The sequence below is a fragment of the Venturia canescens genome, chromosome 9, assembly GCF_019457755.1.
Source record: "Venturia canescens isolate UGA chromosome 9, ASM1945775v1, whole genome shotgun sequence".
Classification (NCBI taxonomy): Eukaryota; Metazoa; Arthropoda; class Insecta; order Hymenoptera; family Ichneumonidae; genus Venturia; species Venturia canescens.
In genome coordinates, this window is record NC_057429.1 from 19,401,984 (window position 1) to 19,429,090 (window position 27,107).

Here is a 27,107-nt window from a genome sequence, read left to right on the forward strand (position 1 = left end):
ACTGATCTGTAGTTCGTTTCTTCCTCTGATACGTGCCTCATTCTCTTGCCTCCATCCTTTTTCTTCCCTCTCTGCGGCGAACGAGCTTCCCAAGCTTTTCCGTCTCTCCCTCGCGCACACAAAGTTCGAGTTTCCGTCGCTCTGCGTCTGTCAGGCCGAAGGGACATTTATCCTCTCGCTCTCTCTCTCTCTCTCTCTCTTTTATACACAGACGTATACTTCGAGCTACATCTATAGATAAAACATGTTGGTGCGATCTGTCTATATAATAATATATAATATATCGTCTCTCTCGCTCGCACTCGTGCTCATCTCGCCACAGAGCTCTTTGCTCCTCGTCCCAGCCTCCGCTTTCTTCCCGTCTCTATCTCATCCTCTTCCCTGTCTTTGGACCAAAATTTCCCTTTCTCTCTCCCTCTCCCTTCGTCTCGTTCTCTGCGAAGAGTAACCGAGGTACTCGGGCTGGTCGGTGGGTATAGTGGCTGTAGATATAAAGGTTGTTCAGCTACGAGCGGAGCTGTTGAGAGGGCGCGGGTGTTGGAAAGGGTGGTCAGGATGGCGGCCGAGGGGACGGGGATGAAGGGCATATGGAGATCTATACATATAGTTAACGGCTGGAGGACTTTGCTGCTGCAGGAGAGAGAGAGAGAGAGAGAGAAAGAGGAGGAGGAAGAGAGAAAATAACGACGCCAACATTCTCACTCTGCACTTCTCTCTCTCTCTCTCTCTCTCTCTCTCTCTCTCTCTCTCTCTCTCTCTCAGTTGCGCTCGTTTGGTCTGGCCTTTTAGGGGAAAGGGGGATTGTCCATGTAGTAGCGACGTGCAAGGGTTTCCTTCGACCCTTAAGGGGTTGTGGCTAGCGTCTCCTCCTCCCCCGCCTAACCATCCCTTTGCCTTTCTCCTTTCCCTCGGTCTCGCTCCTTCAACCCCTTCTCACCTTTTCTATTTCCCTCTTCCTCCTCCTTCTCTCTCTTCGTCTCTTTCTCATCTTTCTATATCTTTCGCTCGCTCTCTCGCGCGCCATAACCAAAGTGCAGGGAAGCAGCAGCGACCGACCAAACGACCAGCCCCTCACTCTAACCCCTTCGTCCACCCTCGAACAAACCCCTGCGAGCAAAACTACCCTCGCCGGCGGCCATTTTACTCACTCACTCTCTCTCTCTCTCTCCCTCCCTCTCTTCTCTTTCTCTCCGTGCTTACTACCTTCCTTTGCCATTGCTACTGCTCCTCTGGACCCGCCAAATTGTAATCTGAGGCCGGGAATCCCGTGGCGAGACGGAGAGTCCAGCTTCAAAGCTCCTTTCCTGTACTCTCTGTATAAATTCTCCACATTATATATAGCCCCGCTATACCTATACGTGAACGTAACGAGTACGCTTTGTTGTTCAACTGTGTACAAAGTTGGGCCGAACCGAGTCAGACATTAGAGACGCGCCTCGAACCTTTTTCCTCCCGCAGCTATTCGCGGGCTCACGAGAAACCATTTATTCGACATCGTATTCGTAAAAACATCAACAACCATTCCGATGTTCTCGAGAATCTGTGAAAAAAAAAACAACGCCGTTGGTGTACAGCACACCTAAATATCCTATTCCGTTAATGAATCTGAAAACAATCGAGTTTGCTCGCAACCGAGCCAATTCACGGATAAAAGTCTTCGCCGGGTCCTTGCCGAAATGATGCTAATTATGAATTTATTCGAAGACGGTTACGCCCTCACATTTCCATGACAAAAGTAACACTTTGGATGATCAATATTCCTCATTGTTTCGTCGAAGAACCAACTCTTTTTTATTCGACGAGGTCTTCGGGGCAATTTGTCCAAAGAATTTATTCCTTCGAGTTTTATCGATTCTTCAAAGTATTTCTCTCGTTTCTTATGACTTTTCATGCATCGTTCGTTCATGCTTTTTCGTACAGTTATTTTGATGTAAAAACTTGTGTAGCATATTATTTCTTCACCGCGATGAATAACGAGTGAAAATTCACTGCCAATAATTGGAATCGGACGTTGCATCTGCGATGGGCGAATGACATTGAAAATAGTCACTCCAACTGTCCGTACGACAAGAAACGGCAAATTTTATTGCGTAACAAAGAAAAATCGGCGATTATTCCACGGGGAAGAAGCTGCAGACGTAAATTCCGTTGTCGCCTCACATTTGTCTCATCTCCCATGCTGTTTTTCGTAGCACTCAAATAAATCGAGAGTTCCCAAAGTTTTGTAGGATCATTTGAGAAGCTCCTTATCTCATTACGCTCGCGGGTACCGAGTTCGTTGACAAGGGTGTGTGTAATCCATTGACGTTAATGGCTGAGAAGAATGCAAGAAGGAAAAAACAAAAATAAACGTGGGGATGAATGAGACGAGAAGGGTTAAGGGATGTCAGGAAGGTCGAGCAAAAGTTTCACTCTGGAAGAACAAGGAATAGCGCAGAAGACGAGGGTGCAAAGAAGATCCGAGACAAGAAGAGAGAGAGAGAGAGAGAGAGAGACTCTCTCGAACTCTCGTTTCTTCCCACCCACCGTCGTCGCTCTTCTCACCGTCGAACATTTTTTCTTTTTATTTCTCATCATTCTCCTCTTTTTACTCAGTTTTTTGTCTTACATGCACTTGATTTTCTTTCTCCTGTCCATAGACGTATACACGGTGAATTTATTCAACATAGTGTGGCAACAGGTTCTTGAAGAAAATTTAACACGTCCAACGTCGAAAGAAAAATATCTGAGGTTGAATATATCACGTCGTCGCTCCAATATCGGGCGGAGGGTGCTGAGGGATCGTGAGTTTTCCCGCCCCCGAGAACCCTGGGACTCGTCATTTCACGAGGAAACTCCTGAAAACGAAATTGACTGTTGAAAATCTGCTGGTTATTATGCAAACGAGAAATTCTCTTTCGATACTTTATCAATTGTTTCATTTTTCACTCATTTTGTCTGCGTTCGTTTCGAATTTGTTGAAAACGTCGCTGGTAAAGGCTGAAAAGTCGACGAGAAACGACGGTAGCTCGAAAGTAGCGTCTCCCTCGTAAATCTGCGAGGCTTAAAGCAGGTGGAAATTCATGAGCACACAGTTAATGCTGTTCCTTCTATTAATTTTTGTCTCAAGCCTGAGTCATATTAATTGAGATGAAAAGTTCTTGGTATTATTTATGTTCTCGATGTATCAATATCGCAGATCGTATCAGGAACAACAGAAGGGGTTCCTTATAATTTTGTTGATGTCAGCGACATTAGCGGTGAACGAGCATTTATCATTCCGACGGCCTCGCGCCTCGTGTGTTGACAAGCTACGACCAGTTTCCGGGGCGAAGTTCAACATACATCGTGTTAGAGAGGAGAGAAAAAAGGATAAACCGGATATGGGAGAACTGGATCAGCCGGTTGACGAAAGGAACACCCGTCGCTCTCATTTTCCCTCCACTCAATACATCCGTTCTATATTTACAACGACATTTTGCTGTGTCTGACCACAATCGCCCGTGTAGACAAATTCGTGGCAGTGGTAATCAATCCGCAACTCGTGCTGCGTCGTTTTCTGACTGCCAACCTTGTTTATTCGCAGTTTTTAATCTCGACGGCGCTTGACAAAAACAAAAATCGTTTTAAATCATCGTGGAGACACGGCTGTGAAGATAAATTTACGAATCTAAATTTAATTCGTAGCAATAAACTTCAATTTTAATGAGTTTAATGTTCGAGTGCTTAAAAATAATAGCTGAGAAACACTTTCACTTTCCCATTTGTCTGAGCAATACTGTTTCCATTACTTTGCAAGTAAAATTCGCGAGTTATCACCGTAAATATAATATTACGAATGATTCGAATTGGAAAATTAGTGAAAATTGTAATTATAGCGAAGAAAAGTGTTGACGTGTTCTGTCATTTATTTCTCAGCACGAATCGACGAGCGAAATGTTTTGTTCGTAGAAAATCAACTGATTCGTAATCGATCGTGGTCAGAGTGAGATGAAGTGGCTGAATATCGAATACTTGAATTCCGAGCCGTGGATTTCTGTTTGAAACGAAGAATTGGAGGGATGAAGAAATTGCTAAATTACCACCGAATATCGAGAGGCGCGGGGGCGAAAAAATTCCACGAATTCCATAAGCTCTTCCATCAGTATATTCTTGTTACAAAAAGTCATTGTGCTTCATTCGTGGGTGCGAGCGAAGGCGTGAGCGTATGCGGGACACAAGAATATAATCGAGAACGCGAAGAACAAAGTAGAGAAAAGCTGGCTTGCACGTATGTTCGAAATTTGTAAAGAGAAAGCAAAAGCAACAAGATGAAGACCGGAGAAGTGCGAGAACGAAAGAAGAAGGGAAGATGAGAGGAAGAGAAAAAACGAGACTTCGGGAAAGGGAGTTCGAGCGCTGGGTAGTACACACATATCGATATCGGCCATGCATGACAGGACGCCTCGTCGGTCACGCCGTGAAAAAGGAGAAAAACACGTGGCTTCTACCAAAAGCTTGTCGTAGCGCAGAGTTCTCGTTCCGCTTTTACCTTTTTCCCCGGCGTTTCCCCATCCACGTATGTGTATATAAGCGTGTGCCAAACTCAGACTCCAAAGTATCGAGAGCTCCGAATTTTCCTTTTTTATTTGCTCTCTGCTTCCCTTTCGCGTTCCTCGTTTTCTCTCTTCCGGTCGTACTTCCACTGCTCCGACAATGGATCTTTCGCAACAACAACAAAAAATGGAGAATCCTCTCCGCATCAAAAATCCTCCGCTCTCGTTCTGCAGAGCAGAGCGTTTTTTTCTTGCGTTTTTATCTTTCAGAGTAAACGAATTTCGTTTTCGATCTTTGTAATTCGGGCTTGTGATAATTTCAGTCTCATTTCTTTCTCATCGAGTTAAATCTCAATTTTCAACTATCAACACTTTTCATCGAGGGACGCTTCGATGTGCAGATCGGTGATGAACCTCCGGCACTCTACAAACCTCTGTACACACGACGTTCTGAGGAGTCCGGAAACCCTTAGTTTTAGAACATCGACAGTCAGGGTGCTCTGCTACCGATTGCCACCTCCTTAACCTGAAATTCAAATTCGTATTACTGTTCAAAAACACTATTTTCCGATCAGGTCCACTTCTGAAAAGTTTCGATCAATCAAAATTATCAAAACCGCCAATTTTGACTGATCACTTTTTGCTCGGAGGCAAGGAAAGACAAAAATTTGGATTCTCCAACTTTTCTATGGGCCCTTTTCTGTTTTACAAGATCGATCCCATCAGTTTTTGCTCTCAGGGGGAGTGCGAACTTGCGATAGTTTTTAAAGAAACTTTTTGTTTTCAAATTTGGATGTGAATTTTATTTACTAGGAAGGAGTGTATCTGGTGGACCACCCTGTATACGTTACGACCCTTTAACACGTTAAATCTCAACGTCACAGAATACCCAAATTTATTACATCGCCTCACGTACATTTGTATAAAGGAAAAAGTTGTGAACCACCCCATTTATCCAGCAGCCGCCGCGTAACGCTAGTTCGTCCCCGGAGTTGAAACTTTTCCTCACTGTTACAAAAGGGATTCGATTTTTACACAGAGTAAAGATAGGAAAATATTTTTACAAGACTTTTATAGAAATTTTCAAATTTTCAGACAAATTTTTCCAACAAGTCACTGATTTTTAGTAGACTCGAGCAAATTGTGTGGGGAGGGGGGGGGGGTGTAGAAAAAAGTGCAATTTTTTTCCCCTCTCGACCCACATAAATCCAGTCTTATCGAGTTCTACATAAATATTCGATTCAATGATCCCTCGCACTCGTTTTCCTTTGACACTCTAATCGTGTAAGCTCCGAGTTGATACGAACAAACGGTGCTTATCTGTTCGCCAACGTTCTCAGCACGTCGCTTTCCACGAGAATTCGATAATCAACCCTCTTCGGGTTCCCTCTCATTTTTGACGGACTCAAAAGTTTCACAAAAAAAAAAAGGAATAAAAAAAAACAAATTGCTTCTCGATTTTTTCCGTCTCTATAAATCTGAGATAATTTGAATGCAGAAAAATGCACAACCCGACAATCATTCACCGTAAAAAAAATAATGAAACAAAGGGAACTAAATTTTCGAAACCGCGCAAACTGAACCAATAAAATTGGAATTCTTAAAGTAACGTTTTTTTTTTTTTTTTTTTTTTTCAGATTTTGAATTTCGATGCGCACCTAGCATTTGTTTTGAAGCAGCGAAATGTTGGAGCTCACGCGTTTAGTCCGCGGTGCAGAAATGTGAAAAAAGAGTTATCGGAATATGGAGATTTAAAAAAGGTGCGCGCGCGCATGTGTGTGTGTGTGTGTGTGTGTGTGTGTGTGTGTGTGTGTGTTACTGATAAATTTGCGAAAATCCGAGCATTCGAGAACACAGAGTGCGTGTTCACTATCGATTCGAGTTCCCGTGGGCGTTGCTATGAGATGGACCCTTGTACAGAGAGATGAGAGAGAACGAGATAGAGACTCGAGTGTCGCCAAGCTACCCTCTCCTCCTACCCTTAACAGTACCAAGCACACAGCCCTCGTTCTCCTTCTTCTCCTCTTCGAGCTACAAGCCACCCTCTCACCCTGCGCCCAGTGTACTCTCCCGGCCATATTCCTCACCACTTCTATCCAATACTCTCTCTCCTTCCTCTGCCTCTCTTCTCTCATGCCCCTTTCCCTTGCATTATTACTTCTACAAATATACAAGATATCATATATACTTTCCTTGAGGATCGAAAACTTTCGTGTATGTGCTGAGAAAAACGAAGACGAAAGAGAAAACAGAGAGGGAGGGAGGGAGGGAAAGAGAGACAAAAGTAGTTTTCGTCTCTCTCGTAAACTCGGCAAAATCGCTAGCTAATAACACTTCAAAGAGTGAAAACCAACCCCTGACTTCTTTTGCCTCTATACCTTTTACCATACCATCCATTTTTTTATTTTCTTTCAGATTTTCTTTTTCTCCTCGTCGTACGTTACTTTTGCCTCTTTGACGTATATCAACTCCTTTGTTTCGGGGAAACAAAAAATGTAACCGGCGAGGCCAACTAAACTTTTATTCGCAGTCAAATTTCATTGTGATTCAGGTTTATTGCGTTTGGAATAAACTATTTGACGGACCGTTGTGATAAATTTATTACGTTTTCGTATAGAGTATTCTTATAATTTATTCTTTGCCTGACAATCAGATGGACCAATGGTGAGAAGAATATTTTTTAAACCTTTTTTTCTTTACTTTGTTCAGGATAAATAAAAACAGAATCAAACACTCTTCGAATCATTCGATCCTGGATCGAGGAATGTGATTAATCCAAATAATGTTTTTCCCTGTCGTCGAAATAAGAAACTCTTCGAATTAAGGGGTCACCAGCACCGTTCACATTGGATTAAGTAAAGCCACTTTCAGTAGCAATGCAAGATCCTCAGTGCCAATGAAATTATTTCCTCACCTGGCCAAATGTCAAACGAGTCCCCGAACACTTGCATCGAGATGGACAGGTTCAAGGGAGGGGTCCATAGCTCCAGCATCCGTGTCCTTCTCGCGCGATCAGGTCAGAGATCATCTGTGCGGGTCAAACGACTCGTCCTCCGTGATTTCATCTCGTATTTCCAGTTTGGCTGGACCTCGAAGAGAATCTCCCATTAGAAATGAGGCTGTTGGATGAGCTGAAGAAGGGAGACACCTAAACGAGTCGAGAGCAAATTCCTTATTCATAAATTCATCCCTCTTTATTGTTGTGCCATCCCAGGCGCCCTTCTCCCCACCTTTCCGTTCTTTCTCTCTCCCACTCAAGCACGAAAGAATAGCAAATTTAACTTTTCCTTAATCTTCACGAATCTCTACGTGCCCGTTGCAATTCTAGCATAAAGATAAATCGAAGCAGAGTAACGTAAAATAATTGAATCAAGGCTTTTTTATTTTCTGACTTCTCAAGCATATTTTCACTGGTTTTTCAACGGACCATGAAGTTTCGATGCAACCGGAATAATTTCAACGATTTTTTTCCACAATTTTAAGAAAACATGAATTAACATTGTCTGAACTGACAATGTTTTCGGTTGACTTTCAATTCGATCGAGTTTTCGTGTATTAAAAATTCACCAAACCCTCAATAACCATCACAATTATGCAGAAATTAAATGAAGGAATTAGACATACAGAAAATCTGTTTTGCTCACGACAATGAGTGCTTGAGAATTGAATAATTGTCGACAAACTGATAATTTGCGAGAAATTACAAAAATGATATTCGCCCAATCCTTCGTGTCATGAATAACGCAACTTCTTCCCAAGTTCCCAACACCAATAATTTTTCCCCCCAAGAATCTAAAATTCTCAAAGCTGTTTAACAAATATGAATTTTCAAGTTTAAATTTACGGGTTAACGAAGATAGTTTTGATTTAGCACATCGAGCATAGACTGCCTTAATTGGGTCCGCCATTTTCAGTGGCCGGAGCTCTTCCCTAGTCCTCTCTTCGGTACATACACACACAAACACATAAATATATGTATATCGAGGATGTAAAGGGGACCCCTGAAGTGATCGAGCATGGTTGCCCGGCCAGCAAGAAAGACGAAGAGAGAATGCGGTCTCAGCTTCGGAAGGGTTGCCGACCGCCCCCAACCCTCGGATCCCGAGAGTGGCTTTTGTTTTCGTCCACCATCCCCTTTGGCCCTGGCATTCTTCCCTCGGAGCAACCCCATCGCCGTCGAACACGGATCGCCCAGCTCTTTCTCTTTTACTCTTGGGCGTAGGGCGAAATTTCCGCCATTTTGAATTTATGATAGACATCGCGGACCCTCGGACACCGCAAGAACTTTGGTCGTTAGCGAAAATTAAGGGTCGCCCTTTGCCACTCTCGGCATTGAATACGCGCATGGCTGCCTCCTCATTTTTTCTTTCGCTCACGTTTCTACGGAGCAAAATCATTCGTTGATCTCGCCTTTCACCTCTTTGTTCTTCGTGTCATTAACCCCCGAGATTCAGTTACAACGATTCTTGTTGAAAGACGCTGAGCACACGCAGGTTTCCGTTTTTATTTCAGGCCGAAATTCAGCCGGCAATGAACCACGCTGTCTCAAATTTCTCAAAACCCAAAACTCCTTTTTTCATCGTTTGAACTTTGCCTCGTTTCACTGTAATTAGTTAATTAGTCATTATTTCGCTTCTTCCAAATACTCTCATTATAATTAAGAATAAACATTAAAACTATTCATCGAAACTTTAAAATCGAGAACACTTTTCGTCCCTTTCTTCCCCGCACTTTCATCAGAAAATTCAATATGGCGGAGCCAAAGTTAAAGGTACGAATCCTCTGAGCAATTCCTGTGAAATTTTAAGGAGGCTGTGCCCACCTAGTATTTACACTGCTCCGTACGTTTGCCCATCGGTCCCTGGTTTATTGACAATACATCAAGTAATTAATCGACGTCGGTTCGCAGTTTTAGCCACGAGTTCAAAACAAACTTTCATTCGCAGAATAATTATAAAGTACAAAACGAAACGAGAAATTATTCCTATTCAGGTTATTTGTCATTGGATAATTAAACAGCAATCTATTGAATTGAAATAATCATTTTGAGCAGATTTGCATGAGCAGGAAAGAAGCAAAATTGGGACCAAAATCACGCTGATTTTTCTGTACTGCAGAGCGTTAAAAATCTGTGAATTTACTTGCCTTTTATAATCTCCGGAAATAAACGTTCGAGTGTAATTTCCTGTCTTCTCTCTTGGTGATTATTAATATTTAATTTAATATACACGCCTCGGTTAGCGCCTCCTACATTTCAATCGAAAGAACGCCTACGCGATTTATCAATATTCCTCGTATCCTGTGAGTTACACGAATGTAACGGCTCAATCGGACGTCGCTAATTGAAAGTTGTAGTCAAACGTCCCACACTCGCATCAGGAAACCGAAAGGTTACGAGTGTTTACTTGTAATGGAGGGCAAAATTTGAAAGGTGAGGTTTCCTACGAGCCAAAAGTTAAACCAGTAAATTGCAATGTTGTTTAAACACTTGAAAGCGCTTCGTTTTTTGGTCATACTTTTGACAGCAGAGCCACGCAATCGCCCTAGCAAACATGTTTCTAACGCTCTTCGCTTAGGAAGAAATCCAAAATGCCTATGAAGGGAGCAAGCAGTCGACGCGAGGGCTCCATTTTCTTATCATCGATTTTCCATAATCGAAGTTTACGGACCGAAGAAAAAGTTTTGTTGAAAAGCTCAATTCTCAATAGATCCAATGTTTGTTTATTAGTAACGAATTATTTATTAATCGTTACTAATAATTATTAATATGAATTCATAAATTTTTGTACAATAACAAAAATGCCATTATTACAGCAGATTATTCGTTAAAAGTTGGCAGAATATAAAGTTAAAATGTCAAAATTGTTGTTATTTTTGGTAAAATATTTATTTGTGCTTATGCATCTGTATATAATTGAGCTCTTAAAAATTTTTCGTTTCGTGTCCTGACGTGTGAGGTGTTTGAAAAAAAGATTTGAGCAATGGACGCAAAGAAATGAATGAGAAACTCGTGCGCAGTCAATCGGCCGTCCTGAAGTTTGTCAAAAAATGTTGAGCAACGAATGCGCAACGAATAGCAAACTGCGAATTCGTGAAGCCGTTGAATTATCAAAAGATTCGAATAAAAAATGCTCGCACCTCAGCTAAAATTCGATAGAGCCAAAGCAATAGTTTGCTTCAAATTCGATGTCCGGGTTCGTTCGAATGCCCGGGCGGTTTTCTCGCCTCGGTGTCTCTTTCTCTCCTCATCCCAAACGCCAGTTTCCGTGAGCGAGAACGGAGATGTGGAGTTAAAACAATTGAGGGCTGTAGCTGTACGCAATATCCTGACTCCGCTAATTCGATTACAGAACTCTCTCCGCTATCCACTTGGCTCCTCCTTCTCCTGCTGCTCTCCGAGCCTCCGACGGATCTGAAGGACGTACCTGGGCGGCGGAGAGTTTTCAGCGGATATCCAGGACCCTGAATTTCAGACAGCATGTACTGGGAGATCTTCCTCGAAGGGAGCAAGGCCCAAGCAGATGGGTCTTGGCCAACTACGTTCTACGACCACCCCTCTCTCGCTATATTCCTCCAAGCCACCTTCGAGAGAGATACTAGTTGGTCGCTTGGACCAGTTATCCAGACTTTGAGAGCATCAACGTACAGCATCCACTCTGCTTCTCTCGCATCAACGGAATTATCGGACTGGATGTGTAAGAACGTTCAATTTGCCAAATTAATCCGTTTACGCCGCGCGCCGAAGATCTACTAGACACTAGAAACTGCGGTCGAGATCGATCTCTTTCCCTCTCTCTCTCTCACACACACTTTCTCGCTCAACTGTTCTTGCTCGTTGTAATTTCCGTCCATGGAGAGCGTTTCCATTGTGCAGGTTGATTGCTCGTGAAAAAATGAACTTTTGGAATCAACTGTTTCTGAGCAATTGTTAATGGAGGTAGAAAAAAACATCGTCAGCAGCAATTTTTTATGAATCTGATGATAAAAAAAGTGTGGAAAACGAAACTTGTGCTGTTAAGTTTGGTGACGAGTCATTTTGAAAGTAGGAGCACAAAAGATTTTTTCAACGCATATGAATAACCGTGGAATTTCGATATTTCGAGTTATCGCCGTATTTAAATCGGAGAAATTGCGAAAATGGATTTGTCTGCATTTTATCATTTGGCTGAGATTACAAAGCCATTAACTTGCTTTGAAAATGTTGTTTCGAGGAAAGGACATTAAACAAAGAAGAGACTCGTTTGAAAAGGCTTTTTGCGAGAAAAAAAAAGATAAAATTTGACGAAAAGTGAGAGTGAAGAGATCAAAAGGATTGTAGAATACTCTCCTCCTTCAAGTAGGGCTAAAAGCCCCTCAGATTTGTCCGGAATTAACTCGCCGTTTAGAATGTACAATCAGATCCAAAAAATAATACATTTTTTAACAGTCCCTATCCTCCAAAAACTCCTTTCTCGAATTACGTTATTTACCCTCACCAAATCAAATAAAATCGTTGCTCAAACACGCTGAAATATTTTCAACCTCAAAAATTGAACGATTACTACAAATAACTTTTGATAAAAAAAATTTTTTTAATTTGCCATTCTTAATCTAATTTCCGTATCTTCAGCAATAAATTCATCATCTTATTTGTCTGATCATGAAAAAAAAAAAAAAAAAAAAAAAAAACAGTAAAATCTAATTTTGCAACAATTAAAATTTTGCGAACCGACAATATTGAACTGGTGATCGTCGACAACAGAAATGACTAAACTTTTTCGTACTATTTCATTTTTTTAAATTATCCTGGCACTAAAGAAAAAAATGTACAATTGTTTTGCTGCATACTCGTCAGCTGACGTATCATTTTCTATGCTCTTTTTATCCAGGATGACAAACATTGCAAACAACATATATCGTGTCCCTGCCATTAGTACGGAGGACTCAATTTTTTTTCCCCTTCATAGGTATCCGTCCCTACGGCCCCACCCCAATCTCAGGCTTCCCCCTTTTTTTTCTTTCGCTTTGTCTGACGGAGATGAAAGGCTGCACTCCTTTTTTGGTCATTTTGGCCACCCCTAACGCACTAACGCAAACAACTCGAGTAATAACCAGTTCGCACATGGTGTCTCTGCATTACCGACCCTCCAACACGGTGAAGGGTTCCCTTTTTGGGTAGTGGATAAGGGTAGGACCGCACCGTCAACCGGGAGATATCACGGCAGATGGCACTGCCATCGATTTCCGTCCCTTTTTCACGTGCTCCTCTAATAAGCCTGAAATACACGATACAACATCGAGGGGGAAAAAGTGATACTTTCACCCCGTGTAAAATCGGGTGCAAAAATATTGGAAATTTTCCCGTTTAAATAAAGCCTTTGCTCGTTGATTCAAGTCAATTTTTTTGATGATTCCAGATGGCCAAAAAAATTTTTTGTTGTTTTTTTTTTCTTTTGTAATTGGAACTGAATATGAAATAAATTGGTACGAAATTATTCACACAATTCTGACGCTAAACGACGACATTGGCCAATAGAAAAGTGACGAGTTTGTCAGTCCTCGAGTCACGAGTTACCAGGACTGGATAATCATGAATTTTTAATCTGAAAACACGCCGGTTAAGGCGAGCATCGATGTTAGAAAAATGATTTTTCAATTTATGGGATATCGTGGCATTGGAATAACTTCGGAGCTAATGACGATAGAATCGTAGCACTAGATGAGAGCAAGTTAGCGGATCATCTCGCGTCAACTCTTGATGGGCGCGAGTTTTCTTTCCCTCGTGAAACATTTTATTTTGCGATATTCGAGGCTTTCCCCTTTTCAGGACTCCGCAGAAGAGATAGAGAATGAGAGAAGAAGAGGAGAAGATGAAAAAGAAGAAAGCGAGTCTTGAAAAGGCTTGACGTATCGTTGGCGTGTCTGCTCCTGACACCCCAGATTTTTCCATTAAGTTTGCCCCATGACGGTGGAAATCTATCACCGGTTACACAGTCTCGAGCCACGAGAATGATAGACAAGGAAAGCGAAAGTACTGGCGAAGCTTCGAGGTTTGTTGTACACCCGACGAGCTATCCATTCCCATCTTCTTACTTCCCATTGTACAATTCTTCAACGCTATACCGCATCAAACGTTCGCAAACACGAATAAATTCAGCGTGTGTATTTTGTCGTTGAAGTACTCGTGGCCTTATCGCAAAACTGTCGTGTTTACGAGGACAAAAAAAAAATGGACTTGGATTCGTTTACAGTTCGCTTGGATTCCCATTTTTTTCGATTTATCAAAACGCTTCGATCGTGTAATGATAATTTTGCATATTTGCAGTTTGAAAATAACACCGAAACCGGATTTTTGTACTTCGTTGCAGATCATTTAAATTTTTTATTCGCTAGAGAATTTCCAGAATTCCATCGCCTCTTTGTATTTGTCTAGAGAATTTTAGCCGGATTTTCTCATTCTTAAGCATCTTCGATTGCACAGTGAGCTTTCCGTATCATTGGTAACGGGCATTTCCAATATATACGAGCCCGATATCTGCTACTCGAAAGGAGAACGAGTGTATTCAAGTTCTTAGGGTCGTTTATATAGGAGGAAAAGAGAGAGAGAGAGAGAGAGAGAGCGTTAGCGAGGACTTGGGCTAGCTGAAGTTCACCGGGTATAAGTCGCGAGTCGCGTCTCCTTTCCGATTCTCACCCTTTCGGCGTCTGCTCGGGCTCGCGCTCGCGCGCGCCTTCTCCCTTTAATATCCTCTCCGTAAATACGGATTTGGCGCGTTCTACAAGCGCTTAAACAGGCTCCCGTTCAAATACAGATGGAGTCTCGTTCGCCGGCAAGTGCTGTTTGCTCCGGTAATAAGATCGACTAATTTACCGACGACAAAGACGAGAGTTTTGTTGGGCAGCGTCGTCGGCGGGAGGGCGCCTGGATAGAGAGCTTCGGTGTAAGATTGAGATCGAAAAAGCGGAGTTCGATCGAGTTCGTTGCAAAGAATAAGAGGAAACAAAGAGATCTGGTTGCTCCTGCGGCGAGGAGGCTGAGACAAAAACGTACAAATCCATTTGTCAGCAGGGGGAAGATGAAAAACAAAAATTGGAATGTAAATCGAGAGCCTCGATGCATCCTCGATCCTTCTTCGCAGTTGCGTCGTTTTTTTGCCCCTCACTGGTCCGGTTGTGGCGAAGGGTATTAGAGAAAACGCGAGCAATTTCGTCGGCGAGCTCCAAGGGGATGACGAAGGGGGAGGAGGCGGTGTGAGAGGGCAAATTTTCTTCGAGGCTCGAGTTCACGGCCGGACGGATTCATTTTTCAAAGAATCTGCGTGAAAATGCAAATGTTCTTCGTCGCTCTTTCTCCTCGGGGCTCTGGTGAAGCGTTTGGGGCATCTGGCAACAATGGCCGTGGTCTTGCCCCTATTTTAAGGGTCGGTTTTCGGGGGTGGCCCGTCCACCGGGACGCTCTACTACAACTTCTGCTCCTTCTCTATCCCCGGAACGGTCTGCCATCGTGGTGTGGGGGTCGATGCTTTACGGAGGTGGAGAAACCTCGGTAGGGGGCTTGCTGCTTTACCCCGCTATCGCTTCTGCCGCTTCTACGCTGACGTTTGAAACGCTGCGAGAGTCCCGGCGAGTAGCTCTCCACCGTCCATGCAAAGCAGGCAAAACGAGAGATGGAGAGAGAGCCAACGAGGCTCACCCCTCGTCCTCCACTCCCGCCTTACACTCTATACACGTATTCCCAACCCCCTGATAAGGGTGGACAGCCACGATCGATTAGAGGGCTGCCCACCCCCTCCCCCTTCGGAGCAAACTCCACCGACTGTTCTCGACCAACCCCGCACCTTCGGACCTCTCTATGCTCTCTTCATGTTCTGCTCTTTCTACCCACCATCGTGTATTTCCAATTCCCAGCATCCCGGCAACCAACTGACTATCAATAATGCTATTTTATCTTTATTCCTTCCAACGTCTTTACAGAGACTATTCAACAAATTAGACGAGTCGCCGGATTTTTTCTCTTCCCAGCAACAGCCCCGTAGAAATTGTTTGATTTTCAGTATTTTTTTTCTTTCACAGTGATAAAAAAGTCTTCAGAAAATCTCGTCAAAATATCAACGCCCCGCGAGCTATGTGCTTTCAGCTGTACCGAAACGCAGAGATTTTTACCGCTTCTTTCCATTCCCAGAATCCCTTTTTTTGCTCAACCTTCACCTTGCGAAGCCTCGCTGTGCCATAGTTCCGCGGAATCGAAGCTAATCACCGAGATTCCAGGGACACGCGTTCGCTCATAAACGCTCATTAGTGCATACTGAGTCGGGGGAGGGGAGGCTAAATAGCGCAGCAACAACTGGGAATGGGAAAGGAAGGGATGCCGGTGTGTTATAGAGTGAGCCAGGACAGCCACAGGTTATACTCTCACTCTCGACTTGTCTCTCGACGCGGTATTAATAATAACGTTACGAGGCTTGAGCAGTGGCCTGAGCGAGCTCGCTCGAGTTGGTACAAGAACTACTAATACAGCGGGAGCTCCGGTGACTTTTATACGTAACCGGTATCCTGCTCGACGAGGCTGTAATAAAAGTTGAGGCAAGAATATTTTCACGGTCGCGATGGTAATTCAGATGCAAGGATTATGACCCGGGGAAGCGAGAGAGAAAGCGGGAAATAAGGAAGAAACTAATGGAGAAAGGGAGCGGGGCAAGAGTTCAAAAATATTCGACAAGGTCGCCCAGCACGGAGGCAGTAGAGTCGAGTTGGACGAAGATGAGGGCGACGGGGAGGACGACGCTTGATGGAATTAAGTGGCGAAAGTGTGTCAGAGCTTCGCTCGGAACAACGAGAGCGCACCTTAGCAGCGATCTACATCTGGACTTTCAAACTTTCGGCAAAACTTTTTCTTTGCTCCAACTCTGTTGAATCTTTGCGACAATAATTTTCACGAGGTGGGGCTCATCGATTTAATAGTAACGCAGCCATTTCTTGGTTTTGTAGCTTTCAGGATTCCTCACTCAGCAAAGAAACCACCCTCGTGGACGAGGAGGATCGAGTATTTGTTGGTGAAAATCAAAATGGCGCGAGGGAGAAAGCCCGAGAGGCTTTTTTAAGGGGAGGCGGCCAACGTGACAAAGTTCGCGTCGGTGAGTAGCGCTTTGCGAAATTGGAAATAAATCTGGAGGCCTTAAAAAAAATTGGCAATAAATTGACGCGTTAGTGCGGTCCGGCGGGCTTCCCGAGAGCGAGCCATTAAAGCGTGTGTAACGTCACGGCGTCGGTGCGCGCGCGCGCGCCTTCGCACGGGGAAGCTTCCCTCTTTTGGCATCTGCGGGACGTTTTAAAATTCTTTAATTCCATGGAAAAGGCTTACAAGCCACGAGCGAGAAGGATGGAGAGGAAGACGGACGCGGAGACCCGACAGCCCCTGCTGGATGGAGGTCTGCGAGGGTGAATTTCTCGGCCTCTTCTTTACCGCGCAGTTCGATACACATACACACGCCAAAAGTCCCGATGATGTCAACTCCCTCCCCTGAGCACAGTTTTCGACGTTACCTTCAACACACAAATAACCTTTTCTACTAGTAGTCAGAGTTACTCTCCCGGGGACTCCATTTCCGGAGGTTTCTTTCTACTTTCTTCATCTTTTACTTTGCTACGACCAAAAAAAAAGCACGGACGTAAACACCTGTGTACGTAAAATGTGAGAAAAGGGACAGCCTCTTCCTCCGCGTCATTTCTCGCTCCTGCAGCCTTTTAATCTGCGAATTTTTCTCACCGAAATTATTCAGCCGTTCAACTTTAAGCTCTCCTTTTACGCCCTCTCCAAAGCCCCCATTTTTTAATACCTTCCGAGCATTCTAAAAAAGCCGTAAGGAAAAGCAATATTCGGAATGGACGTTGGAGAGAATCCACCCGAGTTGCCACACAGTGTCCAACAACCTCGAGGGATGTTTTCATCTCCCTCTTCCTCCTCCGCCTCTCTCTCCCTCCCTCCCTTCGGTATTTCACCTCCAAGTATACGTATAAATACAGTATGCGAGAGAAGGAAGAGCGTCTTATCCTTGCGCGCTATCCTTCGGCCTGGACCAACGTACGAACGGCTAACTTTGACGAGCCAGAGAGGAGACTCGGGCACGTAATATCCGTAGCCCGAGCAGCTTAAGTTTACGAGCTTTCGCTCCGGTGTGCGGTGTCCCTCGCGCGTCTTCCCGGATCTTTCCAACCTCCTCCGCCGCCGCCGCCGCCTCTCCGTTGCTCACGAAACAACGTTCTTGGTAAACTCTCACGACGACGAATGTAATAATCACCGAAGCTTGTGTCTACACCTGCTCGACTTCAGCTTTATACGAAGAGTAATGAAAAAAATTAAATTATATACGCCCCAACATTCTATAGGCGAATGTAATATAATTAAAGTATCAAACATGCATAAAACGGGCTCGAGAATGCTTTTTCAAGGCAAACTAAAAAAGAAACGTAATTTATGGATTATTTTCTCCGGCGCTTTTTTTACAAGCAAACAATTAATGTTTTGCTCAACTTTTTTCACTCTCTTTTCTCTGTTACTTGTTCCAAAGCTTTTGTTTGTTTTTCATTAATGCGATGAAAACGTGTTTATGAAAATTGGAACGTAACATTATTTCACGGCGATTTCGTAGGAGCTTCAACGACATATATTTCGAGTTTTCCATTTCGCAGGTCGAAACTTCACTAGCAATGGAGGACGGACTCAAACATGATTGCCATTCGCGAGAGCGATGGAGCTTTTCGATCGGATTAGGATCGAAAATACAAAACGTTGTTGGACTGATTTGACGCAGGAAAATTAAGTTGGACGATCATCGAGTCATTCGATGTTTGGTCGTAGAGTTTTTATTATTTTTAGTAAAAAAAAGAGAGCGAAAGGACTGAGAGTGTGTCAAGAAGAGAGGAAAGAATGAAGTACGGTTATAAAAGCAGCACCGGAAGTATGTTACATCGACGCAGAGACGAAGTGACGTGAGCGCAGAGGGGCGGGGGGGGGGGGGGGGGGGGGAGGCTGAGAAGCCAAGAAAAAAGAGAATGAATTCGATATCTCTGGAATTTTCATATCGACAGAGAATGACAGTTTTTTAATATTAAATTCCAGCGAGGTTTTCCGCCGCCACTACCTCCGCCTTTTTCCTTTCTGGTCTCGGAGGCCCAGCGCACAAGCGAGTGTTTCATTTAACTTGATTTTTTGTTGTGCCTGCCTGTGGCATGTTCGCAGCGCGAGGCGAGTTCTGGAGCCGAGGAAAATCATCGTTTCCGAGGAATCAAAGAGTTTCTCAAACTCCTCGAGAGGAAGAGAGACGAAAAATGGAAAGATTTTAACGGTTTCGCGGAGCTGAGATGCGAGTCGAGATTGATGACGAGAGCAGCTATCACTCGCGATGAACGCTGTAAAAATAACTTGCCGACTGAAAAACCTCGGAAAGAGAGAAACGAGAATACGGACAGGATCCTCGACACAGCAATCGCGCGACCGATACAAAACCAGCGGGGTAATAAATATCCAATGAATTTCTAGCCGGGTGGGCCCCACACTCGTTTCGTTTACCAGGATACAAGAGAGAGCGCGCGCGCGTGTTTGTAGTTATAAAAATGATAGGAGGAGAGGAGAAAAATAGTTGAAAAAATGGCGCGTTGTAAGGACAGTGACAGGAATGAGGGTCGCGAACGCTTCATAAAGGGAACGGTCGCGCTACAAAACCCAAAACAGTTTTCGGATCTCGCTGTCATTTATATCGTTATTTATTTTCCAATACGTGCTCGCTCGCTGCTATCGTGAGAGAAATAGACAGTAGACGGATTCACTGCGAGTTCGCTGTCAAACGCGTACAGCTATATATCGCGGGGTGCGTGTTGCTGAGACGAAGGGTGCTTCGCACCCCTCCCGTCCGCCTTTCCTCCCTCTCGTGTTCTGCGTCAACTTTTTCCATTTTATGTACGTCACACACTCACCAATATGTGTAATATCTTTTACCTCACTCCAGGATCACTCTTTCTTTAATGCATTGTCGAGAGAGTCGAGTGCGCATTTCTCTCTCTTCTTTTTTCTCTCGTTTTTGTATTATTGAACCCTTAAAAAAATTGTCGAAGGGTTGCGCGCCATCGGGTTGCGTGCGGACTCCGCGAAAGGATGAAATAAGGGGAGAAAAAAGAGAATTACACGCACACCCTGGCTCAAAGGAAGGATTACATCGGGGATTTTGGTTTTCGCGTTTCATCTGGACCAAAGCCGATTTTCCGATTTCGGCGATGATTTTTTATCTTTCTTTCTCTACACACGACGTCGCCGCTTCACCTCGTCCCGATTCTATCGATTCCTCTCGCTTTGGAAAGAGCATGCATGAATATAAGTTCGAGAACATCTCAGTGCTATAAACCTCCTCGAATTAGGTGTCCATTGTGCGTGTGTAATTTCACGTGCTTTTATCTCCGTGACCCATCTCTTGTCCCGCGACACCTCCGCTACTGCCACACTCGCCTCGAGATTTTGCATATCGCTGATACACTCGTGACTCCCTCTGCTATCTGAGAGGAGAATCTCTCGAATATTTCCTACAAGTGGGGGCGAAGTACTTGACGTCTTTGTAATGCCTTCAACCCCTAATTTCAGAACTGACTTCGCGTCTGTTTCTCTATTCCTTTCTTGCTTCCTTTCGCACAAATTCTCTTTCGCATTCTACTCGTCGCTTCACGAACTGGGATCGAGTTGCCCGGATTTCATTTCATTATTCTCAATTCTTTTTTCAATGTTTTGAGAATATTTGCGTTCATTTTAGTCGAAATTGAGAGTTAAGACGAGCAGCCACTTTAGAATTTTGAAAAAATCGATTTTTTTGCATATTTCGAAAGTATGGTACGCAAAGAATATACTGACTGAAGGAAAACTCAAAATGTTGGAGCGGAGTAATCTCATGTAATCAAGTCACTACGATTAATAGTTTTCACATGTCGAAACTTCAAACGCGATTATTTCGGAAGTACTTTTGCAAAAACTGCTCGTGTTGCAGCTCAAAAAGTAATCGACCGATCTGGATGAAATTTTGAGTAAAAATTTCAAGTAAAAAGCCTCCCGAATGGTAAATTTTGCACTTTGTCATTATTTTTAAGGTACACCCTTTCCCTTAAAATGTCAATAAATGAATGACACTTATTAAATGATTTTCAGATCATCAGAAAAAGATTGACAAATGGAGCAGTTTTCATGTCGTGGAAAACAGGCGTCCGAAGAGCCTTTAAAACGCCGCCATTTTGTTGGTCATCCCAAATAACATTTTTCTTTTAAACTTCACCGTTATAATAAACTCGTGTCCGATTTTGAAAATGATCAGATTATTATATCCCTTTAAAAAAAAAATTCCCAAAAAATACCTATTTTTGACGCTTTTAAAGGGATTGGCTCGCCTTAGAAGTTTCGATTTAAGATCTCACTTGAATCCTTCGTGACGAGCTGCTTTGTTATCAGAATTTCGACTAAAAAAATGCCAAGAATTCTGGGCCAGTTTCAAGTATAAAAAATGAAGGAAATTAGCAGCGCACGAGAACAGAATTTTTCTTGTATTTTAGTCGAAAAAAGTGTGACTTTCCAATGGAGCAAATCGATGCTCACCTCTTGAAATAATCGGCTAATCCTCGTTTTTGGTAACTTGTTTATTTATTGTTGATTCAGAGATAAGTCGAGGGTTCTTTGGCAAAGCTTTTGCTAGGCGTTACAAACGCGCACACATATGGGTGTGTTTGTTTGGACAACGGTTTTTTTTGTTCATCTTCATAAATCCGGGCGCTCCGGCGCGAGCTCGTGGGAAACGGGTTCGCGAAGAGTGACGATCGACGATTCATCCTCTCACCTTTTTTTTCAGCTCTCCCTCGTGCCTGTGTATACTTCGGTATCGATCAAAAATATATTAGTGCTCGATATGACAGTGCGGAGTGTTTTCTTTGGCGGCCGTGAGAAGGGGTCGTCGATCTCGACAGCAGCAGAGACTTTTTCTCCCTCACCGGGCGAGAAATACTCGTGAAAAAAGGCTCCGCATACCTGCGCACTCGCGGGCCTGGAAAAGGGTTTTTTCACTACCTGTGTCGGCCTGACGGAGCAAGCGAGAGGGACGACGATCCGGGGATGAGGGGAAAAAAACGAAATTTAGGGTGGCCAAATTAATGATTTAGCGTCGGTACGGATACTCGGGAAGCGGAACATCCCCTTGGCCGCCCTTTCACGGATACCCCTTCGGAACACGTCGTCGACGCTTCCGCAATTGCTCTAACGCGCACTATTCCGTATGGTTTTTTCCGTTTGCCTCCGCACCGCCCGGGGAAAAGCACATCGGTCTAATTTTTTAAGCATTTTTTTATTTATCCGTTAAATTGATTTTATCAAGTTGGACCTCTCGAGGAGAGGGCGATGATGGCAAAAGTGATAAATTGTGGTTAAAAATGGACTTTCATTAGTTTTTATGAGTATTGAAAACGCTCGAAAACTACTGCGCGAAAGAATTCGACAAATTTGACTAAAAAATGTTTGTTTTTTTCACGTTTGGAAGCGGGAGCCGACCGGACGCGTTATAACTTTATGGTGAATAAGTTTATATTTGGATTTTATAAAAGAGGAGAATATCGCGTCGTCCCTCGTCGTTTGGCGAATGGTCGGGCAGCATCCCCCGGGACAGAGCGGCGCGCACCACATCGCGCCTCGCCTCATTCCTCTCCCGTTCAAAAATTGAAGAACGACGAGAAACGGGCACGAGGCGACGGCAAACTGCATCCAAAGTGACCAGAAGAGTCGTCGTGCTCCCAAGGGTTCGCCAAGGGACTAAATTTACCCTCGATATATACACTGAAACTCGAATTTAAATTCAAATATATCCTCACGACTTTCCCTCTTTTTTCTTACGTTTTTTCACTACGGCGTACACATGAAATTGGCAAGGTCGGTTCTTTCATCTCCGAAAGCGGGGGAGAAATGTTCACCTTGTGCCAACGTCGAATTTATTATAATTATCATCGAGCAGCAAAAATGTTCCAATTATTTGAACTGGAATATTCGTTCGGCGTATAAAACTCAAAATTGCGAAAACGAGGAATCCACGAGCATTTTTCCCATACGAGATTTCGTGTCAAACGAGTTTTGTTTCAAATTCAATAAACTTTGTTCGATCAACGTCGACCATCGAGGACGAAGGCAATTTCAATAAAACGCAATTAAAATCGGAAAATTTAATGAATTCCCACTCGAAAAAGTCTCGTCAATTGTTGTTCCGCAGAACTTTTTCGAGTAAAACAAAATTGTAACAAAGCCCACATACGGCGAGGCGAAACTGGCTGCAGTTCATCTCGCCCGTTCCGGTTCCCCAGTTCTCTACCTGAGCTCATTCTCTCCCGTTGGGACACATCGAGAAAAACCCCTCTCAACCCTTTCCTGCATTCGCGAGTTGATTTCCGAGCGAGCGCCTTTTTTCGCAATAATTTCTGGCGTATCAAAAGGTCCAGGTCGGTGGGGAAGCTCGAGCGTTTCGTTTCGAGCGTATTCTGATGGCCGTGTAACGAGTCCCACGATTTTTTCGTTCGAAGGGGGTTGAAATTTGATGTGGCATAGAAAAATGGCGGGTTCGAAAGATCGAGACATTTTACAGTCGAGCCAATTTTCAACTCGATTTAACCATTACCCAATTTAATCGAAACGAATTGCAATCTGTGTGTGCGTGTGTGTGTGTTGTAAAATGAAATGAAAATCAAAAAGATCGTAACAAAAGTAACGGAGAGCGATCAGAAAATCCCGAACTTTTTCATTTCGTTCGGAGCACGCACCTCGCGGTGTGTAAACACACATGGCATTTGACAGATATTTATAGCGATAGAAATGTGCAATTGTGTGTCAAACTGTCGATTCGCAGACGTTAAAAAGCGCTCAAGAGGGACGAAATTTCTCCGATAATCTCCAGCAAATTCAGAGAGTTATGCAAAGCTACATACACGTTGAGACTGCTCTCGTGCCTTTATGTGGAAGACTAAAAAAAAAACGTAAGCCGAAGAAGCGTCAGTTGCTCCATTAGCGTGTTTGCGTCAAGGGGTGCTTTTTGGCCGAAGATAGCGTGTGCAAAGGTGCCTCCTCGTCCCTCCCAAAACTCTAAGTGATGTTTTGTGCTTTCGGAGGGTTTGCTCTCCGCTGGTTCAAGAAATCCTCTGCACCATGCGAGCGCAAGCTTTCTAAACGACGAGGCGTTTCGAGGCTGGAGTTCGAGGGGCAAAATGGAGGAAAAAGAACGAGGCGCACTTATGACGTTGGGCGTCCATGCTGAAATTTTTCAGCTCGATCATTCGGCAACGAGCCACAGCAAAAATTCTCAAAACCCAAATCCATCCATCGACCGGATCGTTAAAACGAAACAAAGAAAACAATTTACGATGCAGGAAAATACAAATTTGACTGCACGAAAAATAGTCAGCTCGACGGTAAACATTCCACGAAAACAACGCAACTCCGAGCACCAAACCGTTCATTGCGAAAACACAATTCTCATGTTGCAAAACGAGAAACGAAGTACAATTTTACCTCGGATTCGTAACTTGTTTTCACATAAGCACAGAAGAGGCAAATCCTAAGGAGGAAAGCATATAAACAAAAATACGTAGAGGATCCTTTTAACGAGGTGAAGCACAGTGCTCAGGGCTACTCCATTCCACAGCGAAAGAATATTCTGCATACATATACACATATACAGACATATGTTTCGGGCTGGCTCCTCCTGTACAGTTGATTCTCGCTCGAGGTAACAAGGATAACAAGGATTCTGAAGGTACAAGCTTTCCACAGCTCCCTTCCGGTTCGCCTTGTCCGTCCGTACACAAAAATATAATCGAAAGCCCACGAAGGAGAGTTTCGTAGTTATTTATTCAGCGCATTTATTCTTATTTTATCAGCCTCTGGTTAAATATATTTTCCAATTTCCTCAGTTGCATATTGGCCCACCTTCGTGGATTGCGCATCGATGCGCGATTCGATTGTCGAGCAACTGTGCACGTTCGCACTTACTCGTCTTTCTGTAACTCTGTACAATTCGATGAATCGTGATAACAACGTGCCATCGTAATAACAACGTTCTCGTTATCCTGGTCGAAACACGCGCACATTCACAGGGTGAGAGAAAAACGAGTCAGCAAACATTTGACTCTCGACTATTCCGAGGCTCGTATATTCGTACTTCGTAACGAAAACACTGAGAGAATTTTCAAGGGGTGAGGGAGAGGAGATTTGACGACAGTAGAAAATTGAGAAGACTCGATACTGGTAACTCGAATTCGTACAAACATCGAGGATTGGGGTGCTCTCGAATATGTGAGAGGATCGTACGAACGCAAATACTGCGATCGAGGTCGAACGTTTTTGTAAAAAAAAAAGAAAAAAAAAAGAATTTCAGGCTTTCGAGAGGTCTGACCCAATTTCCTCGTCGAGTTTCCCTCTTTTTCTGTCAGTTGATCGAGTGAGCGAAGAATTCATTTGAAAAGGCTGGCGTGCGAATGAGAAAATTCATCGGAGAAGAAACGTGAGAAAAAAGCGTTTTTCGTTTTTCGTTTTTCGAGCTCGCTCGTTGCTCAGCATCAACAAAGCGAAGTTTCAGTTTTTCAATCCGTTTATTTTCGACGTGGTTCATCCATTCGCGCGTGAATGTGTGTGAGCGTGGGGAATTCGAAGGCGGAATTGATCGACCTCGGGGTGAACGTTGAGGTGTGGGCACGTGGTTGGCTTACGTCAAAACTCGTTTTCCACAATTTCCATTACTCGTTCTCCTCGTGCCGGCCACGAGAGCGTCTTCCTCGCGAAAGGGGCGCATCTTCGGGGGCCACTTCCGGGTCAAAAACCGGACGATGCGGGCATCACCGGAAGCGGAAGGGTCTTCGGGAGCAAACAACTTTGGGCTTAACGCTGCTGATGCTCGAATGGATACGAAAAAAATGATGAACCGGTTTTATCTTTTACAAGATATCTTAGATAACGGTCCGAGATAAAATTCGTTGTTACAAAGGTGAAAGAAATTTAATCGTAGATCGAAAAAAGCTTTCGATCTCATCACTCGTTTAATTGAAAGTATTTTTTCTTGCCTCCCGTCAAAAGCTTTTTATTTCGTCCCCATCCGCATTGTTCCTTCCGGCTTAAATCGCCTCGAGTCGCCTTCTTATCGATCGTACTTCAGTTTTCGAGACAAATCGTGCCTCGAAAAATATGATCGATTCGACAGTCCACGCGGTGCGGTTTAACTTACAAAAGGAAGAACAAGGAAACAGCGATAGGTGATAAGAGAATGCGAGTGGAGAGTACGTCAAAGTGTATCCGTAGAATGGAATCAAGCGAGGAAATGGGGGGACCGGAAGTGTGGCCGGAAGTGTGAAAGATATCGAGAATCAAAGTACCCTTCTCTTCGAGGGATTCGATATTTTTAGTGAAATAAAAAGTGTTCGAATGAAAATAGAATGAAGCGAATATCGCTGGGTCATCGAGCAAGCGCTTGTGAAGAAAAAAAAAGGAAGCCGTGATTCCCGGGGCAGAAATATGATTTCGTAAACTCCGTAAGTCTCCACTAGAAAAGAAATGAGAGTGGAAAATGGAGATAAGGAAATAAAAATTGTCGAGTAACGGGCAAGCTGTTACCCCGCGGGAGAAAACATGGAAGCTGCCCTCCGTCCTCGGCGTAATGAAACGATGCGTTTCGTAGCCGAGTCCGGCAGGGGGTCCAAGCGTCGTCCGTAGGCGCCATTTTATTTCCAAACCCCCCTCGAATCCAGCCCCAGTAGTGGTTTGTATCGATAAAAAAAGTAAGCTCCTCCCCATTGGACGGTTGCTGGACCGTGGGGTGACCTGCCCCTGCTCAGCACCCTCCGCTCTTCCGTTTTCTCTCTTTCGTCGATGCTGACCAAGCACGAGATCCACTCCAATTTATAGTATATCTCACAGACGCCAGCTTGCAACCCTCGCGCTCTCCGAGACTCTTGCATCGACATTTTTATCCCACTTTTTTTCTCCTGCATCCCTTGACAGCGCGCACTTAACATTTTCTCTCCCACTCAATTCACCACGCCACGAGTCATCGATTCGACCGGATGACGTCATTTCTCAATAACGAGTATTTCATCGAGCACTTTTCGTTCGGAGTAACAAAACCAATGTAAATGTCTCATTTTTGCCGATACAAAAAACTCACCTCCGCGACCTCAATTCTCGCCTCCAGCTCCTCCATTCCCAAAGCGACCTTTTCAGTCCACTTTAAATATTTTTGATTGTTTAATTAATTGGATTTTTCGATCGATTCCGTGCCGATCTGGACTATCGTGCGATCAAACGACGACTGGAGGCCTCTAATGGGCCTCCAGTCCCGTGGAGTACTCGGAGCCTCGCAGGAGGTGTGATAGGGGCCCTGAAAAATCTTACCTGAGATGAGAAAGCTGCCCTGGTGGGGGTCAGGTAGCAAAGGGTTGCCCTTGCGTCGGACCTTCTGTCTTCCTCACACTCTATTCACTAACGAGACCATTTTTCCCCGGTCCATTCATTCCGAAGCGGAGTTGCGTGAGCGCGAGAGCCTCGAATCATACCTGGAATGCATATGC

The 27,107-nt window shown here is 43.9% G+C and overlaps 1 long non-coding RNA gene across 1 annotated transcript; it reads right to left on the reverse strand.

Moving 5' to 3' along the window:
* Positions 1–4,995: 4,995 nt before the first annotated feature.
* Positions 4,996–26,837, reverse strand: LOC122416059 (uncharacterized). Its single transcript, XR_006262052.1, has 3 exons — positions 26,705–26,837; positions 7,429–7,662; positions 4,996–5,040 (listed from the first exon to the last, which is right to left on the reverse strand). It is a non-coding gene; the product is annotated as an uncharacterized lncRNA (long non-coding RNA).
* Positions 26,838–27,107: the final 270 nt, after the last annotated feature.